This window comes from Pinus tabuliformis, chromosome 3_1 (genome assembly GCF_031772625.1).
Source record: "Pinus tabuliformis cultivar Carrire ecotype Pingquan chromosome 3_1, CPIR1, whole genome shotgun sequence".
Classification (NCBI taxonomy): domain Eukaryota; kingdom Viridiplantae; phylum Streptophyta; class Pinopsida; order Pinales; family Pinaceae; genus Pinus; species Pinus tabuliformis.
The window spans coordinates 573217944-573222819 of NC_142301.1; positions in this window are offsets into that span (position 1 = coordinate 573217944).

A 4876-nucleotide genomic window follows, 5' to 3' on the forward strand; every position below is an offset into this window, starting at 1 on the left:
TAAATGCAATTAAATGGAATGGCAGAAAGTAAAATGAAATAGCAAAAGGAAATAGAACGGCAATAGAAATGAAACAACAATTCAGAAATGGAATAGCAACCGAATATGAATGTACAACAATCCAAATCAAACACTCAACACACTTATCATTAAAAGGGACGGTAATATGAGCTTCGATACAATATGCATGAATCACAGTTATAGAGTAACAACAATTGTAATGGAACAACAATCCCGAATAAACGGCAGTCACAAATTAATAATACATCATACAGTTGTACCGATTTAGAAACATACAGCGCGGTTAATCTGTAATCAAATGTCAATCTGTAAGGAACAACAATGTTATATCAATTATCAAAAGGAATAGAAATGTGATACAAGGTTAAAATGATAACATAGCATTCCTGTTGAAAATAACAATAGTATCCAATCAAATATATGTAACAGCGTTGATATGTAAAACAGTAAGGTGCATCAGATTACTGAATAAAGTAAAAGAAAGAAATCAAACCACACATGAAGCATAAAGATATAATACAGCAGCAGCGTACTCCACCGGAGGCTGGGCCCTTAGCCACCAGCGGATGCCGCTGGGTTACTTCAGGATCAAAGATGAAATGGCAACTGGATTTATATTAAAATATCAAAGCAGAGTTCCAATGGATTACAACAAGAAATCTCCCAATCTCTCAGCCATTATCCATTCTCTCTGCCATCCTCAATTCTGAATCTCTAATTCATCCTCAATTCCATCATTCGAATCCCCCTGAAGTCTCCCCCTCTCTGATCTTTGCTCTCATTTAAATAGAGAAAGATCAGAGAGCATAGATAATTACAACATGATTTGTTTTACAAATTTAGGTTGATTCTAACCAGATGATCAACAAGAAAATATATTCCCTCTTATCTCTTCAACAAAAGCAAGACGGATTTGGGTTTACAGCTAAAGTTTGGAGGGCGGCCGCAACTGCAAATCTGAGAAAATCGTGCTCAAAGAACCCTGCGTTTCTCCCTGTACAAGCCGAATTTGGGCAAACTGTTCCTTTTGAAGATAATTGGGCCCGTTCTGGACAAAACCCATGTTCCAGATTTTCCAGATTCTTCTCCATTTGCTCAGAATCTCAACCGTAAAACCGTCACTTCTTATTCCAGCGAATTTCTGAGTTGGCACTTTTAATTATCAAATCTTCAATCTGGAAATTATCTTGGAGGCTAAAAATGGTGAGTAATGTTACAACTGATTTATTAAAACTATCATTGATAAAATCATGTATAATCATCAATTTATTAGAAATAAAAGAGAATAAATAATATTCATCCATGAGAGCATAAATCATTTATAAAATGGATTTAAATGATAAATTATAATAAATAACATGATGAAGAATAATAGAAATGGGTGGAATAAGTGTTCAAGAGTGATAATAATAATGGCATATTAACGACCCAACAGTTTTGAAGGCGCACATCCAACCATGGAATGATGAGGCCTTTGTCATCACAACATCAATTGAAGGCAAGCTCGTGTAGATGTAGGGGATGTAGGAGTAGATACATGGAAGCAGTTTAGATACTGCAGTCTCTAAACAGCATGTCCAGGAGATACAACAGGTAGTTGCTCAGTACGCTGTCGATCTTGCAGTGGTCCTAGTAGAGAAGTGAGGTCTTCGTGCGATGATCTCTGCACTGAAAGAGTGACTCGAGGGTGAGTCATGATGTTTATGTTGGGGACTTTTTTGGTGCGAGATCGCCCAAGGCAAGTTTTGGGGCTTAGAGCCCAAGTTTTGACTAAGTCCGATATACAGACTCCGGGATTTGTGGGCGCGGAGCGTGAAGTTGTAATTGAGTCATAGGGTTGTCCACCCTTACTTTTGTAATGTAAAGTCATCTTGAGAGTTCTACCCATGGTCCACGAACCATGGGATTGTATAGATAGAGTGAGGCTATAAGTTGTAAAATAAACATCTAACAATCTAAGAGAAGATGAAGCATTGAGTCTAAGTAGAAGTGTAAAGTCATGTCTTGGGATATAGAGTAGGAGAAGGCTGTGTAGCTGAGTGCGCAGAGGCCTAGTAGTCAAAAGTTGAGTGCGTGGACCCCTACAGTTGAGTGCGCAGGTAGAGTTGAGTCTGTAAGCGATTGAAGAACTAATAAAGAGAAGTTCTTATCATTCTGTGTACATTTTTTCCTGTTTTATGCATTGAAATATATTGGATACGAATTGCAATTTTACTATTTATTTATTGCACAAACTTATATGAATGTGTTGAATAAGAAAATATAAGCTAAGTATCTGTTTACATGAAGTTAAATAACATTTATAAGAAGATAAGTAATATTCGTGGTGGAACTTAGGGAAAGTGCGCAGATTGTTTCCTCAGCAGTGCGAAATCACCTTAGCCCCTGATTAGGGCTGCACAGAGGTGATCGTAATAGAGCGTCAAGGTCTTGCAAGAAATGAGAGTGCACGAAGTGACCTATGTGAAGCCATTCCTAGTTGGACTAAGTCGACTCTCCACACATCTCAAGGGTGCGGAAACTTGGTTCTAGCATCCCCCCATATTGCTTCAGGTGAGACCTCAGTTTGCGCTCCGCGGGCTCTTGCCGAAAAGGCTAGTAGTACAGGGATTTGTTTGGCTAATTAACTCCGAACCTAGGTCAGGCCCCATCAAGTGAACACATGAATGTGACTACCTTCTCTTCTTTTGATTAATTTCATTATATAGTAACTTATACATAAGGGTATAATGTGATTCAATTTTTTTTATCGAGTTCTTTTATATTAAACTGTTGATGGTGTTGGTCCAGCCCAAGTAAGGGGATCTCCCCAGTAAGAAGTCCCAATGAGACCTCAGATCATTTGGTGTAGGAGTCCCAGTAGTGGGTCATATGCTAATGCCTTGACCATGATTTCACACAGAGGCAAGTAAGATGTCCCTAATGGTAGCAAGGGTGTGACAGCTGTGGTAAGTCAAGAAAGGTGCATCGTAGGTTCTAACACACTGAGGGTGAGGTGAATGCACTCCTTAGAAACTTGTGATATAAAAGAGTTGAGAAGTGAACACACGAGCAAATATGGATCACAACATGGAAGGAAAATTAGCTAGCAATGCTACCGCCTCCGAGTAATCTGGTGGAAGTGGCCATGGTGGAAACCTGCAATATGATATCTTCTATATCTAAAAGATTCAGAAGATTCCTGAACATTTTTACAGCATGGATCATCGCCATTTTAGAAATATTGTAGCAATCAATTTTCTTGGCTCGGGGGGTAAACCCAAATCAACGCTCATCGAGTTTTTGGATAGATAGGTCTAAGGAATATGGTACCTCTTCAGATCCTTGGTTGCATGTACATTCTACAGACGAAGGAATTGTTTAGTCAATGATGATTGACGAGGCACCATGGGAAGATTACCACCATCATTCCCATCTTCCGGATTACAAAGAAGATTGTTCTGATGACCTTAATCATCATTCAGTCTTCGATTTTCTATCAAATATTGTAAATATGGTGGATTTCGGGGATGGTTCTTATCTTGTGTTGACCTCGTTAAAAAATGAAACAAGTAGTAATGAGGATAGTTATTTTATTGTGTCAAACTCATTAAAAAAATGAAACAACTCTGTTTCCAGACCGAGTCTTTGATTATGATCTCGTAAAATCCAAGTCGAGTCTTTCAAAGATCACGAAGGTAAACCTTCATTCCAACCACTGTGTTGAATGCAATGAAGCTTGGGGGGCATGCACCTCGATTTGCGTTATTATGCTAGGGGCCATGCACCTCGATTTGCATTATTATGCTGGGGGCATGCAAACTCATCACAAGCAATGTTACCACAGGGTTCAAGCTCATTAAAAAATAAACCTGCCACGAGCAGTTTAATGCGAAGTTCAAGCTCGTTAAAAAATAAACCTAGAAATGAGCACATATTCCACCAGAGTTTAAGCTCATTAAAAATCGAACCCACCTTTGGTAAATAACCATTGGATCGCATTATCATCAGCTTTTGAGCCTTGGTCGTGTTCTTACCATCACCTCCACTCTCTTTTAGCTGATCATACACTTCCATTTGATTGTTTACCCCTTTTGAGGAACAACTGCGATGAGTGATTCTATTAGCCATCTTCTTTACACTGCTGTGATTGGAAAGTTCCAAACCTTACCTGGAACTAGCTGCTATCAGAAAACATCACTCGTTCCTCAAAAAATGAGTCTCCTTTAAGCTCTTTTCATCTGACTCATAAAATATGAAAATATTGACAAGCAATTGGCCTCGCCAACTCATTAAAGTGATTGGAAGTGCCATCCCTCCTCTAGATTTTAATCTTTTTGGACCCGAGGGATTATTACACAAAAATATCGAGTCCTTGTCTTGTTCGGCTCGTTAAAACTATCGACAATTCATCCCTTTCGTATTATTTTATACTTTTTCGAAATTAAGGGTTTATATGATGAAAAAGGATTATTGGAGTTTCCTTTCCGTCCCTTTTTAGACTCTCTAAAATTGAAAAAGTATCGAGTTATCATTGTCGTTAAACTCGTTAAAACCAATAGCGACAAACTTGTCATATAGACAAGAACGAGTTTCACTATCGCTAGGCTTGTTAAAACATAGCGATGGGTTCGCCCGAAGGAAGAATTATAGAACAAGCATATGTTATCCTCCTCAAGCTTGATAAAAATAAAGAGGTACTGGTTAGCAATGACTAGGGAAAATTGGGAAGAAAACTCGAAGAAAATTTATTGGTAGCAAGTCGCTCTTGAACATGACACTTTCACTCCACGTCTGAGTGGGGTTGGGTTATTCCATTTATCGGTCATATTACCATTGGTCCATCACACCATCCACCTTTGGGTTTAATGCTACC